Genomic DNA, 15,942 nt, shown 5'->3' on the forward strand with positions numbered 1-15,942 from the left:
ATTGCAAGATGGTGATTAAAATAAATAATAGAAAACACAAATGTGGCTTGTTTTCCTGATTACACGGTGCTTCAGTCTAAAAATAAAATGTCAATAAACCACTTGCACATGTTGCACAATTACATATGTTAGTCTGGCTAGAAAAAAATGTATTTAACAAAATACCTATTATCATTAAGGCATAAAATTTCAAATGAAGGTGAGCTCAATATGAGGAATACCTGAAGGTAATGAAGGTTTGGGATGGCACTCTAAAAACACAAATAAAGTAATACTGAACTAAACGGTTTACCCACTACCACAGTTTCAAAATAGCTGGGATGACTGGGCTTACTGTGCGCATTGGCACATATCCTTAAATGGCATTGTGTCCTGCCAGGCCTATGCTGCGCAGGCATCCTGGAGATGAAGTGTTCTATTGTGACTTTTTTCCTTTGCCAGTCATCCAACAGTAGAATTGCAAGAGGAAAAAGAATACTTTCCCTCTAAACACTGGGTACTTTAACAAAAGGGCACCTTGGAGACAATTAAGGAAATGAAATTTGTGCAAGGCTACACCCAGTTGTTAGTTCAAGTAATAGTTGAATACTAATGTAGAGTTTGGGAGTGGTTTATTTATTCAGCACTTGTCGTAGCACCATGGTAAGAACAGGCTTCTTCTTTCTTGTCTGACGAACAAATGGTGACCAAGAGGTCATATAATAATAAACTCGAGCAGAAAACTCTTTTTTTTCAGCCTATCAATAGTCCATGACGGCTACTTTCTTATTGATATGTCCCATTTCTATCATTGCAATATGCAGTTACTCATCAAGCTACGCATACAACCTGGAAAAAATACTTGTTGTTTTGTGTTATTGGGGTAACAATGTCTCCGCCGTGTGGCCGCATGAGCAGTACATGCAAGAAAAGTACAGCGAAACAGACAGCACCTTCGCCCCATGCCAAGGGTTTAGTCACATAAACATCTGACGTTATAGCTAACGACACTTTGTTGAATCATTTTACTAAACAAGCACACTACCCACTAAATCAAACAAGCCATTTATCAGCTTTGTCATTTTGGACATTATCAGAATTCTTTTCCACTTCCACAATCTCAGAATGACTTACACACAGGCCTGAGGACATTTCATTGTTTCCACTTCTTCCCTTCTTAAAAATAACCTGTTAGTTGGAAGACGACCACTCTCCTACTGAGACATGGCGCCCCACAACGTTCTCAAATCACAAAAAGAAGTTTATGCTGCGACAAGAATGAACATCACTCCAACGCAGCAAGGAATGGAAAGAAACATCTTATACCACGGATGTATTGTCATTGTAAGTTGAGCTATTACTGTGATGTTTACATAGTAAGATTTGCTTGAGGAAATTGTGGAAAGTTTCAAATTCATCTCAAATCTTCTCAAATCTTGCCATTATTTATTTATATGTTAATAAAGTTACAGCAAAAAGGAATGAACAAACCAATCAAAACTTTGGATTTTTGAACCTGACAGATTCAGCATCCGTGCAGGTACAAATTTCAAACGCCCTAAACACATTTTGCTAAAACTTTGCAGGAATTACTTTTTCAATAAATGAAAATAAAGATAGTTTAAGGACAAGAAAACAAACAGTTTACAAAAAAAATTTGGTTTGATGCACCGGTACGCAAGTTTATTAAATGTATTTATACTGTATTTTCCAAATAGATCCTATCACCTTTTAATTGTTAAATTGCATTAGATTATTTCTTAAATCAAAAACAGCATTTGTTGCCACGCTAGTGGAGTATGCACAGCAATATCACAACAATACAGTTAAGTGATAATTATGAAATACAATACATCGTCTCTAATCACAAGTCACAACAGTTTCCAGCAGCTTCCCTGTGAGGACCCTGTGGAGGCCTTTTGTGTGTTTTAGGGTGTTCTTCTAGGTATTGAGGACGGCTGTGTGGCGGACCTCAGGATCATTTACATCATTTACAATATTTAGGCCTCTCACCAGCTGGCCTGCTGTTACTTTTTCCTTTGTTATTATCTTTGTTGCTTTGCTTTGATGACTTTTAACTTTTGCACTTATTGGTTTTCTTTGTGGCGCCGTTGTGAGTGGCAGCCTTTTCTAGAAGCCTATTGCGTCCCTGGGATCAATAAAGTATCCATCCATCCATCCATCCATCCATCCATCCATCCATCCATCCATCCATCCATCCATCCATCCATCCATCCATCTTTCTCATCAAGAAAATTGCTGTATTCAGTCTTCATTCGAATTTTAAGTGCAAGCATGGCAACTATGTAGCCCAAAATGACTGAACCACAAAAGGAATGGAGCAAGTATGCTGGAACACTGACGCTCTGGCCTGCTACTATCAATAGCACAAACTGCTTATTCCCTATCTTTCATGCATGCGGATTGCTGTGTTGCTTATTTGCATTAGCTCACTGCAAACACTGCTATGGCACAATGTCATGGATCCGGTTACCCGCACACTCCAATCTTACCACTGAACTAGGATGTGAAATGTAAGACTATATGCAACAAAGACAAATCCTTGTTCAGGCTGTGTTTGAAAAAAAAAAAAAAAGTAGCAGCAAAATGAGAAAGGCTACAAAGTTGGAGTGAATATGGAGAGATTCAAATGAAATAAGCAAAACTTAAATATAATTCATAAAATGACAATTCAAAGCTTACCAATCAAGCAACACAGTGTCGATTCTAGAGTTGAATTTACATTTACAATCAACGAATCAATGTTTAGATTAGTCCTTTAAAATTCATTGAAGATGGACAAAGATACATAGTGAATTTTCCACACTGACGACTTCATTTCAAGAACATTCTTTACAATTGTTCAAGATCTTGAGATTAAAACAAAATAAAAGTGCAGTTTGTTGAAAAGAACATGCCCACATAAAAGCGGTTGACCAAGTCAGTGCATCACGTAAACACAGATGAGCGCATGCGAAGACGCCAGTCACATCAAGGTGCAATATTTTCCATTGTGTACGTTTGCCCATCACAGACTGTTTCCCAAAAATCATTGGAAGAACTGTCAGCGCACCACTAGTATTGAGATATGTATTGCAATGGCCACATGCTTGAGATTACCAACGCAATTTAGACCAAATCGTTTCACAGATCATCTGAGAACCCATTTTATCAATACAGGAGATTTATATCAACATATGAATGAAGTTGATACATTTCTAAAACATGAAGGGAATATACTATATTCCTTGTACATATCTGAAAATGTGTCTGATGCAATCAAATGGTTTGAGGGGACAAAAAAATGATGGCTTGGTAGATGCCATAATCCCATCACATCACCAATTCCTATCCCTAATCTGGTGCGTGGGCGAAGCAAGCTGCTCAAATGACAACATCCGTTTGTAGACTGTCAGATACAAAAGATGATTTTTATTATCTCTGCTGGAGAAATGCTACACTTGATAACAAAAAAGTGTATATTTTGAGTGTAAATTGCCTTCAGTTAAAGGCCATAACAACTTTAAAGATAAAAAAAAAAAAACTAAAATACAATTTGACAGGGCTTTCGGATTGGTACTATGAGTCCTGTGGCATATGGCAAACTGTCAACTAATAAAGGGACGTTCAACAATGCACATTGGTAAAACAACGCTACAGCATCCATAATTTTATGCAAGGATCTGCACCAAACATACAAAAAAGAGGGTGGTCCACTCAGGTTAAAGATACCTTCATTATCTATGCAGGCCTGAAAAATGGAACGAGCTCCTTCAGTCACAAGCCACATTCTTTAGCCAAATGGCGGCTGGAGAATCTTACATTCTAAGCTAACAGGGGACCAGGCCAGATATATAATACGATCAGTGAAACCTGAAGACCACAACAGGCAGGTATATAAATATCAGTAATACTGTTGACAGGATTTGTTTTCATCAGCAAGACTGTCGTGCAAAGTAACCAGCTGCTCCAAGACCTCCACATTCAATTAGCACTTATAAAGTACTGCTTACCCTTCGGTATAAACTTACCAAGAGCATCATTATCCCACAAGGGCATTCTACACATGCTTGCATTGATTGTTTATGTCATCCCTTCGTAGATGATATATACACCCAGATTCAGAGAAACTCAGTTTGGGCAGTAAATAAGAGAGCACGATCTGGAAATGCAACAAGAGGTAAGAAGAGCTTCTTAAAGCTATACAAGGAATAATATAACATCCAAATGGTGCATACAGTGCAACGTTCTGAATAGTGCATGCTTAGTTCCAGACAATCAGTGTCATTCATCACTCACAGTAGGAAAAGCATAACTGGAGAGCTCTATTACAGCTTACTAGTAAAATGTAAACACTCATTGGTCTACTCTGAGAATTGTATTCAACTTAATGTCCTACCTTTGACCTGCATGCATGGGAAATGGCTGTGCTGTAAATCCAGAGCAAGAGCTACAGATGAATTAAAAAATGTTGATACCACCACAAATACCGTTAGCAGTGCTGGTATTATCATTAATTATTATATTCTTAATATTATTATTGCATTTTTTAATAAATGTACTGATTAAAAATGTGTTTTTCAGCTGAGTATAATGACAGGGTAAAAAAGCATTAAGCGGCAGGTGTCTTTTCATTTCCAAAGAACACTGTGTAGATTTTGTTTTGTGTTTTGGTGTGAAACATGACGTGATGTGACATGAAGCCTACAAATAGTGATCAGGGTCTTCTGAGTTTTGGATTACACTGTGAAAAGGTGAACCAAACACAAGCACTGCAAATATTTTTCCCGCCCATGCATTTTCAAGGAGCGTTCTGTAAGTCTAAATATGACAATAACTCAGAGGAAGCACCATGGCAGAGCACGTCTTGTGTCATAAACAATAGTCTGGGAGGCTCCACAATGTCACATTTGCAGGCACCATGCACATTCCCGTTGGCCACAATTATACACTTTTGAAGTTGATGGATTTATCTTTCTGAAACAAATAAAGCTGTACAGCATATGCAAGGGTCACTTACAATGACAAGAGTAAGTCAACCCCAAATATTCTTTACAATAATATGTTGTGTGTGCCTCCACGAGTCTAAACACGGCATTCTGATTAATATCGAGTTTGTAGAATATGAGCTAAGCAGCTAAATTCATCCTTTATTATCCACCAAAGGGAGCAGACATTTTGCCACTTGCTGTCAATCACATCACAGTTGCCAAGGTCTCAGGTCACAACTAATCACAGATCATCTTCAGAAAACCGATGGCAAGCTTCCTTGTGACAACACGCTTCATATCTAAAACTACAGTACTGTGGATTATGATTCCTGAGCAACCACAAACTGCCTTTAGGGGATATTAAAAACTTATTCAAACTAGAAACAATGTAACAATGCAGAGTACACGGCCTCATTTGTTATTCGTCATTGGTTCAAATACTGTCAAACTGTGGCATAAAGAATCTTGACTCAGTTCTCTCCAGCACTCATTAGTACCACAAAAGACATCTTTTGCTGATTCAGACCATTAAGTCTTTGAAGGAAATCATTATAACTACAATTATCCAGATCCGATCATTTGAGTGGAAATCAAGATCAATCATCTAATTTTTAGCTGACTAATCAGGTTTTTGAACTTCTCAACATTTATGTCATCATGAAACATAATCATTCTGAGGTACCTTATATAATTTCATTTCATTTTCCTGTTTTTTATGGTAGTGTACAAAAGACGTGACCAAAATCCGTAACCACGGAAGTGCTGGGATTCCACATTTTCTCAAGCTCCCACTTTTTAAGTCCGGTTGTACAACAACTATGTGGTTCAAACATCTATAAAAGGAGCCCAAATATTGCTGTGCATCAGAGAATGAGTTGACTGAAGAGAATTCTCGATTAAATCTCAATCTATAATAGGAATGTTTACCAAATGGAATCAAATACACGCTTTTACTAACACAAGATAAAAGGAGAGTAGGCTGGGTTTTGGGAATCAAATACCATAACATTAGAACCAAATAAAGTAGCAAAAATGATGACGCTTGTTATTGTGTTAATTAATGTACAACCCCAAGATTAGATATTCTCATGATGTAACAACATTTAATAAATGCCTTTCCACGTTTAGGTTTATTGATGCAGAAATATAAATGCAGTCATGTCTACGCGTGGAAGTAATTCAAAAGTGGTGCACTAGTAACTACAATAAGACAACAATCAGCAATGACTCATGCGACGAGTCGTCATTGACTAAATAATAATGAGGCGATTAAACCTTTCACAAATGGAGCATTTGTCATTATACAGTTCGAGCGTGAATAACAACGCATCGGCCACCCAATGTGTTACATGAGCTCAAGCAGCCTCTGCTGTGCCTGTCCCGTCAAAGAACGACCGAATCTAACGACAGAATGAGCGGCAACGTTTAGTGCACCTCTGTGACTACCATTGAACCGCAGTCAACTTTATCTCGGGCCGGTGTCCTTATGTTGTTTGTAGGGTTTATGAACAAATCAGAGGGTGACGTTGGCAATCGTGTAAAGTGGTGCAGTTTGCTGTTCCGAAGGAACCATGAAGAATATCGTGAACGTGCACGCTGACAGGCTGTGCCAAGGAACAGACGCGCTTACCTGCAACGCTTGTGTGCAGTTTTTATAATCCAATCACGCGTAGTGGCAAAAAAGTCATGTTTGGTTGTTAGGCCAGATTTCCTCGCAAAATGCCACGGTGTAAATGGATAAGGTTGGCGTAGGCCAGGAGACGCAACCAAACAGGGGCAGAGGAGCAGGCGCAACTTGGAACAGACAGAGGCGAGTCGGTACAAACCAACATAACAGCAAGGAGGGGTGACGGATTAAGGATATAAATAACAACACGTCAACATCCTATTGAGTAGTACTCGACTTCACTGTGATGAAAATTTGACGTTGCACGGTGATCAAAATGAAAGGAATGTCACATTCTTTCCTTGTAATTTTGAAGGTAGAATCCAAAACCCTTTCTTTCACTGGAGCAAACCAACGCCTTACAGCACCGTCTAATCCAATTGGTCTATTGCAACATGACGCAAACATTGCTCAAAAACAGCCTGACATATTAAAGAAATAGCCCAGCCCAAAGAAAACCTGATGATAAAAAAGAAAACGTGCTCCCAGCCAATCTGTTAAATCATTATATTGTATGTAGTAATCACAAATCGACCAAAAATAGAGAGATCCTAGAAGCAGATTACTTGTAAATTGTGTAACACAAATAAACGATGATAATAATAGACGAATACATTAATAACAATAACAACAACGACAACTACTACTAATAATAATAATAATAATAATAATTGGGGTAGGGACTCTACTAGGAGCAGTGCAGATAAACAGTGAATTTTAAATCAAGTCTATGTCTCTTATCTCTTAGTTGTGTCTTTAAGTTTATATTCCCTCATGGATTCTTGGACAAAAGTCCAAAGGCTATATGATGATTTTCTAATGATGCAGTCAGTAGTGGTTGAGAGCTGCAGTTGCCAAGATTAAAAAAAAAACCACTGCAGATTACAACCAGGAATAATTGCAAGTTTCAAACAATCACTTTTAAATAGCAATCTGATGATAGAAAACACTAACTTGAGTCAGCTTCACACAAACTGAAATGCATCACTGAGAAAATACTGCACACATCAGTGGGGCAAGAATCCAACCAGTAAATTCAGATGACAATTAACACTATAAAGATTATCTTTATAAGCATGCTGACTGCTTCAGAGGAAAAGGTCAATGACACATACTGGGTTCACGTGGAGTGGCCTCACTCAGGGGCATCACACCATGGAGGATGTGAGTCGGGGTGGACTGGCAATCCACCAATTACAGTAATGATGTAATATAATTGCCAGGGAAGATCCACTCTCAAACTAGATTGTTGTGTAGTTTAATATTGGTATTTTATTTGCGTTTCTTTTCACAAATTGCCCAATGCTCCTTAATTGTACAATTGCAGTCTATTAATTTGACCATGTTCACACTCCAAGTGAGCTATTTCAAGGACATTTTCATATTGATGCTCTACTTAGGTGTTCTAGAATCTAGTGGATGATTAAACAAATTCCAGGGGGGATCCTGGATGTGTAAAAGCAGAGCTTAAAAGAGAGCCGTACGCCGCGATAAGGAATGTCAGTGCTGTTTTTGTTTTTTCCAGGTGATCCCTCTTCAGTTGTAAGTTATGATTTATTTTTATGTACCTTTTGCCCATTGTCAGCTGATAGGCACCAGCTTTTGACAACCCTGAAGAGGAAGGAAAGTGTTTTAGACAATAGATTGAGTAATAGTAATAATAATAATATTAATAATAATACATCTTTAATTATACAGCATTTTCACAACAGCTTTCACCATAACAAAGTGCTTTATAATAATAATAATAATAATAATAATAATAATAATAATAATAATAATAATAATAATAATAATAATAATAACATCCATTGATTATCTGAACTGCTTATCCTCACGAGGGTTGCTGGGGCCTATCCCAGGTGACTTCAGGCAGTAGGCCCAACCATTCACACTCACTTTCACACCTACCATGCTTCCAGTCAATTCAGTTTCTCTTTTTAACCTAAAATGTGGGAGGAAAGTAGAGCACCCTGACAAAAGCTACACTAGTAGTGTAAATAAAACATCCAAACTTAACACTGAAACGTTTGAGTTGAGATATAATACCAGAGGTCATGAATGTGAGCCAGTTCTGCTGGCCACATAAAATCATAAAACAAAATAAATTAAAATAAAGTTTTCCATAAAATGTTTCTCACTGAGAGAAACACAACTACTTTATCTTAGTTTAAAAAGGGCTTTACGCCAAATTTTACAACGTCAGAGACAATGTAGAAAAACCATTACAGGTACATGTTGTTTGATCAAAGGAAGGATAATAGCTTAAACATCAAAAATGGAAAGACATAAAATTAGAGGACAACAGGACTTCACAACAAGAGCCACGTTATAAAACCAGCCTTAAATGCTTTAAACACAACCTGCTAAACACAACCGTACATGCCTCTCATCGTTTGTCATCTGATGATCTGGGGAGGGTGAATGAGGCATGCGGACGGACAAAAGCTTGTCTAGGCAAGGTGAGGCTGGCTGAACACACAACAAAGGACTCAACGTGATGTCATTCCGGAAATCTTCACCGGCATCTGTCAGGTCACGTTACCGAACACACTTAACAACCAAATACACATCTTCATCCATCCATATCGACAGATGAGAATGACAAATACCAAGTACTTACTGTTCTGAGGAGTAGCGCTAAAAATATTTCCAAGTTGGATTTGATCCTCTTTCTGTTTTCCTCCTTTTCACCCTCCTCTTGAGATCTCTTCCTCCTTCCTTCCTCTTCTCCCTACCGCAAGATGCTGCCTGTACCAGTGCTTGTTGTCATGGTTACCAAATGGTGTGGGGGGGTGATAAACATGTGACTGGATAACACTATATGCTGATTGGTCACATGCAAAGAACGCATCAGGCAAGGAGAGGAGGGGGTGTGGTGATGTCACACGGCCACCAGTTCACATATGGGAGGGATCCTCCTTGGTCTGCCTGGAAGAACAGACACAATAGGTGTGTTTTAGAATTATTATCTTTAGGGCGGGGTTGCATTTGAAAACTCAAGTGGAGCTACTGGATGGTCTGGGGTAATTGACTGACTGACTTTGTGGCGTGCTAACTGTTCTGAGTCATGTCTAATAGCTCATCTCATGTGGCACGGGTTGCTCTTTGCTCTTAACTCATGAATCCCTCAACGCTGCTATGACCCAGAAACAGAAATAACCTGACTGCTGTAAAAATCCACGCGAAGATGCTCTATAACCTGGCCAAACACAATATAATTATTGCAATCGGTTTATTTGCAGTGGTCTACAACTGCACTGTGGTCGAGAAAGCAGATGATTGCATGGAATGCCAATCAAAAAACGGCAGCAATAACAGCAGCATTCTGCGTGTGAGTGAACAAAAATGTCTCTCCGCATTGCTATAAAAGTTATTTGCGGAAGACAAGTGTGGCATTTTACATGTCATTTAAGGGAAAGACATTTTTATTGCCCACAGGCACATTCCCATTAAATACATGTCAAGAATCTTAGAAAGACCTTAAGTCATTTCAGTCTTGGATAGTTCGGTTGTGCTTACATGTGTATGTTGTTATGATTGTGATCTTTCCGTCCATCCGTTCATTTATTTGAGTCCCTTTTCATCAAGATACTTTAGGTTGAAAATCCACAAAATTTTATCCAAAGATCATACAGATGGAATTCTCATTAATCATTGATGTGTAAACAATGTGGTATGGCTTTGGTCAAAGACTTAGGAGGGTGGAGTCAAGAAAGGCTACATTCAAATCTTGCAAGCAGTTGGAAAACTGTAAGCTCACCACCCAAATCACCTATTAGTATTATGTTAACAACTGCCCTTCACCTACACACACAAGTTAATTCCGTAAGGCCTCAGTTATGATAGACTAAAACAGGTCAAACTACACTCTAGTCACAAGCCCGACTCAGCATTACTGCTCATGCCACACTTGACATACTGAAGGTCATATCAGACACGAAAGGCTTTTCAGGCACCACAAGCTTTAAGAAATGATGGAGTAGAGTGGTGCCGATAAGTGACCTCATCATGTTCATGGTTGACCATCATTAGCTTTTATGGGCCAGTGTCCCGCAGAGGAGAGTCAGAGAGCAGTGCAGGACAGCAACAGCAGCAACTCCGGCGTCAGTTTGTATTACTGCACCATAAACATCTCACTATTCTACTACATCATCAACTAATCAGAAAGCCGTATCAATTCTCGTGAATGCACACATTTAGCACTATGGGATGAGATGTAAGGTGTAGTATTGGGAATGGGAAGTCTGCCTGTACAAAGCTAATTTTGATTGGGACATGCACATTAGTCTCATCTACAGTTCTGAAAAGGAACAATGTGTGAATGTTTAGATTAACACAGTGTCTTTCTGTTTAAAAAATATATCCATTTCTTTTACACACTGGTACAGAAATGCTTTATCCAGTAAACAACCTCATGCGGTGACCATTATAAATATGTAAACATACAAACTACAGAATCATGATATATGATACAGATTAATTGGCATATAGGCCAGAGGGATTTTGAAGACTCTTTAAAAAAAGACAAATCTGATTTGGTACAAAACAGGACATGAACGTGAGGAAGGACATAGAAGCAGAGAATATCTACTCATTGGTGGAGGTATTTCTGCATCTGCAGCCTGGCTGGCTAAATTTAACTGCATGTGTTTAGAAGACCTCAGGCCCTGAGTGTGTGAGGACTGAAACAGTAAGAGTGGTCAGGGTGCGGCCACACCAAAGTTCCACTCTCTGGATCCTTCAAGTAATGGGCAACCTATCCAAGAAGAAAAAAAAAAGCTCAGGTCACAGTCATAACCTCTGATTTAATCCTAGTGCAGAAGTTACAAGCCTAAAAATGAAATGACAATGATAAGAGGTAATATTAGATTTGCTGAGAGTTATAAATATTTTGGTATAATAAATATCCATGTTAAATTTTGGTCAATTAATGTGCATTTAGAAACCCATGATTGCCGTAAGGCAATGTTATCCTTTTCTATCATCTTCAACTTGATTTATAGATACCTGCCTTGGACACCAATTTGAAAATACAGTACTAGAAGGAAGAACTGATGGTGTCATCTGAATTTATCATCAGCTTCTGTTGGCCACTTTCAAGTTAAGGCAAAACCTGAGGCAACTCTTCACTTAACTTGCCACACACCTCACATCATATTAAGTGCATTGTCCAAGATAGATAATTTAAGTTAGTATGAACATATAAAATAGCGTCAGTGTATCATTTCCAACTTCAAAGAAGACTAAGCAAAGGTTTGTTTGTATGTTCACTCGTCTTCTCTCTCAAAGACTTAGCTGTCCCTCAGATGCTTACACACGGCATCCTATCAAGCATAGATCTCCTCTTTTGGCAGCACTGACAAAATGCACGACTATCATGTGCAGCTGTTTAAATATTGTGACATGTGATCTCTGGCTGGCACAAAGAGCTCTTTTAATGAACGACAGGGCCACAAAGACAACGAAAACTCATCCTGAACACACACATACATGTGCTGCTCTGTCTCTTTGTATTTATGGCACATTTTATCATACGCTAACTTGAGTTTTTGTGAAAAGGAAAAAAGAAATAGCAACACACACAAAAAGTCCTCTCAAGTTGCATACATTCCCACGATTGAAACAAACATGAATGTTTGAACTGAGTTTCCAAGTTGCAGCAAAATCGCATGAAGGAAAGCAGGAATTATTATTAAAAGGAATTATTTCATGAGAGAACAAGTCTGAATTTGTCTTGCTTTGGTCTGCTTTATGTCCTTAAAAATGTGTTGAAGTCATTCTTCACACTTATCTCAATTGGTGAGCTGGATTAATTATGAAAATGTAAAAGGACATGGATTCTTGTCAAGTCAAGTTTATTTATAAAGCCCTTAATCACAGAAACGTCTCAAAGGGCTTCAGGTCACGACTAGTTGACCTAGTTTTTGATTGATTGAAAAAAGTTAAGTGTGTTGATTAAATGGCCTCCTAATCATCACTGATTTGAAATATAGAGGAACACTTTTAACATTGTACAATTTGAAATTTGATTCAAACGTAATTTGGCAAAATATGCCTATAAGGTCACACAAAACTTTGTAGTTGTAGTTGATAGTGCGGCGTTACTCATGGCATCAACATAGAAGAGACCTCACTTTAGCAAACATCACCAGGATCAAATGTGTTTTGCTTTTGCTTCATCTTCGTTTTGCACTTGTTCCAAAAGAAGGACCAGCCCATTTAGACATACTTGGTCGATTGTTTTCATTTGGGTCCATAATTCCTCATAGCTACAATTACTTTGCGACTTAGCTGGCACGTGACACATGCATCCTTCACTACAAAAGAGGACCTGTTTAGACTAAATATGTAAAAATAAATATGCTCATATATATTATAGGCTTTATTTTGGAACCAAGACCGCATCTTGCAAAAAGTGGATTTGGGCTGCAGCAGAGTTTTTTTTGCTGTTCACACATCTCACTGAACTGCACCAAGGGGGTATTGCATTCACATTCAGAGAGTCCACTGCATAAGATTTTTTAGCACACAATGACATACAAGTTACTGGAAGACTAACTGCAGGTTCTATCTCAAGATGTGAATCAACCAGGCACACAAATTATGTGCACAATGGGAGTAAAACATGTTTAGTATGAAGATAAAGATTTTGTACTTCTTTGCTGAAAACCATGTGTTGGATTTACAGAATAATTCATCTTGATTAGAAGCAAAAGAACACATTGTTATGAAACTATTTAAATCATCACGCACTGTTGAATAAGAAACAGACCAACCAAGAATGTAGCCATTCACTTAGAGAAGTGAAAATCACGTCAGAGTTAAGTTATTTCAATTATTCTAGCAAGGAAGAATGACCTAAGTGAAGTGAAGAGGCCTTGTATGGTGCGAGTCATGTCTGGTTTGTTTCTTTTCATGTTCTCCCCTATTTCTGCATGGAATACTTTGGTTTCCTCCCATTCTCCAAAAATATGTGTTTGGTTAACTGATGTGGACAACCGTTTAGAAACTCTCAGCTTTGATGGAGGACGCTGTGACTGGGGATGCATCAGAGCGTCAGGCAGGACAGATGGAAGCTATGCAAGCAGGATACCAAGGTTGTGGGCTTATTCAAACAATGAACAGATATCAAAACAGCATTAACATTTGCACTCTCAGAGTAGAGTTTGGGGCATCAGATTCAATTTCTGAATGTACTCTGATTAATCAATGAAAAAAGTGCTGGTGTCGCTTCCATAATTGTGAGGACACCTCAACACCAGGCTTTGTAACAATGAATGAATGAATGTAAAATATGCTCCTCTAATCAATATTTGCTTATGTGGCTTTTCTGAAATTCAAGCAAAATTCAAGGGTGGCTTCTGAGGTTTACTCTTTTACACATCTTTCATAAAAATGGATTGAGTAATTTAATTTGTTATCCCTAATAATATGTTATGGGCAAATCACATTCCTAGTATTAAAATTTGTACTTAATGTCATGTATTTTATGGGGAAAAAAGTAGGCTAAATCACACGTAGTATCAGTATTGGAATAAAAGTAAAAGTTGGTATCTTTATTCCATTCAACTTGATTTCAGTCCCACTTTCACGTAGCTTTTTTTTTTTTAATTAATCGATTATTATTAATTATCAATCAGGTGAAACTGACTGCAATGTGTCTATTGTTGCTGTTTAGGTCCTTTTAGTGCAGTTTGTGTGATAGTGAGTCAGTCTTGTCAGCACACATGCCATTTTCTTGAGAATAACCATAATTATTTTGCTGCCAGTAGACGTTGCAGTGCACGTCTCTGGATGTTAACCAAGGCAATGACACCATCATCAGTGTCAGCATGCATTTATCATCCACTGTGGGTGTGGAGCAAGATGGGTGAGTAAGGATTTAAGTGGGGTGTGATTAAACGGATGACCGTGGACTTTGGACGTCAGCTTATTTTCATCCGAAACGTGGCTCCACAATGTCTGCTGGAGGCTGCTATCACTGATGCAATGCAACTTCGAAATGTAGGGTGTAGTGATCAGCGAATTGTTGAGGAAGAAAAGAAAGCAAACATGGCTGCCACATCCCGGATGTCCAGCCAAGACTTTAAACATAACAGAGCAAAGGACATTACCGCAATCAAAGAGTCAGGCTGTCCATAGCTCAAGTGGTTCAAGAAAATCAAGGTGTAGATTGTGAAAATGTTATCACAGATGAGATCCAAAAAGGCAAAGATGTACTAACTAATTGGCTGCCATTGGAAAGAGGGAGTGTGTAGTAAGCTACAGAAATAGACTGGGATAATGGCGTATTAAAAATTAAAAACAAAGCATGGGTGAGTACCAATTAGTGTTGGTATCAGGACAACAATACCTGACTTTATTTCTAGGTATCGGTACTCGCTTCATGTTAGGTGTCCTTGCGTAGCTACTTGAGCAAGGGACCAAATAAGCTCAATGCCACCTGATAAATCATGTTGCCGTCAAATCAGACAAAACAGCCCCCTGCGGAGCCAGTCTGCTGACCAAGGATTATTTGGCCATCCGAACTGTGTGCATCAGAAAAAGAACTTGACACCAAATAAACTACAACCATCTGTGTACATGGGTCATCTATATGATCCCCCTTTTGTCGCACAGGTTGACCGGCTCTGGAAGGGGCCAGCAAGAAGAAGGCTGCCAGCAGCTGACAGTCAGGAGACATTGAGTGAAGTCAGAGCAGAGGGCAGCTGCCCAGCAACCGGGCCCTCTGTTGTGAATGACAGCTATTCATCCCCCCCTTCCCCTTCTTTCACTCCAACATCACATGAGCTTGGCCTCCTACTCAGCAGAGCCCAGTACAATCTCACACTGTGCCCCCTGACACAGAGCGTGGGGAGGGGTGGAGGGATGGAGATAACTTGTACCGTGACCTTGAGGATGGCGAGTGTAACACACAAGACGAGAGTGACTGTTGGGTGACATGAATCATGACAATCTGCTTTCCATGGTGAATAAGAGATAGCAAAAGACAAGCACTCAATGGCAGAATTACATTGACTGATGTCATGGAGAAGCAACTGCACCAATATTGCCTGCTCAAAGTTAAAGCAAGTGAACCACTCTGTGACGACAGCCCATGAAAATCTATTCAAATAATCTCGAACATGTAGACCAAAGGTCTTCAAAGTACAGGTTGGATGAGTTGAGGACAAAGTGGTGCACGTCATGTTCCATAATGAGGTGACATCACCAGGTACGAGCCTCAGTTTTTAATGCAGATCAATGCGAACAAACCTTTTACAGCCTGTTGGAGAACATACTAAAAGCTTTCTATTGGTGCGG

General features: G+C 38.9%; 1 protein-coding gene across 3 annotated transcripts in view; it reads right to left on the reverse strand.

Moving 5' to 3' along the window:
• The window catches only part of mical3a (microtubule associated monooxygenase, calponin and LIM domain containing 3a), a 51,783-nt gene extending 44,812 nt beyond the window's left edge, over window positions 1-6,971 (reverse strand). The window contains exon 1 of one of the 3 annotated variants that reach the window (XM_088378051.1): window positions 6,601-6,971. The gene's annotated coding sequence lies outside the window, so the exon portion shown is untranslated. The remainder of the gene's footprint in view (window positions 1-6,600) is intronic. The other 2 variants (XM_088378049.1, XM_088378050.1) reach the window with 2 other exon arrangements.
• Window positions 6,972-15,942: the final 8,971 nt, after the last annotated feature.

Source organism: Syngnathus floridae, chromosome 6 (assembly GCF_059516105.1).
Source record: "Syngnathus floridae isolate MCC-2025c chromosome 6, RoL_Sflo_1.0, whole genome shotgun sequence".
Lineage (NCBI taxonomy): Eukaryota > Metazoa > Chordata > Actinopteri > Syngnathiformes > Syngnathidae > Syngnathus > Syngnathus floridae.